This window comes from Penaeus monodon, chromosome 28 (genome assembly GCF_015228065.2).
Source record: "Penaeus monodon isolate SGIC_2016 chromosome 28, NSTDA_Pmon_1, whole genome shotgun sequence".
Lineage (NCBI taxonomy): Eukaryota > Metazoa > Arthropoda > Malacostraca > Decapoda > Penaeidae > Penaeus > Penaeus monodon.
In genome coordinates this window covers 31301667-31301992 of record NC_051413.1, presented here as the reverse complement: position 1 = coordinate 31301992, position 326 = coordinate 31301667, and positions in this window count along the sequence as shown.

Here is a 326-nt window from a genome sequence, read left to right as displayed (position 1 = left end):
GTTTTAAGGGTCGATTTCTTAGATCAGAATCAAGTAATTTGTTTTGATGATTTTTCTTGAAAGTTTTTTAATCAATAAGATGAATACAAGTTTATTTTATTATAAACGGACAGAAATTCTTAAGATAATCGGGGTACGGACCTAAAAATGCTCTAAGAATTTGCATTATTCAAAAAGTGTTTCAAACTCACTCAATGCATTTATGACACATTGTATTAAGTGTGAATCTCACCTTACCTTTCTTTTTTTCTTGAAATAGTTTAATCGAAATCCACAGCTTCGTTAGAAATCAAATTTAGGCTTTATTCGTTTATGTGCATCTCCGT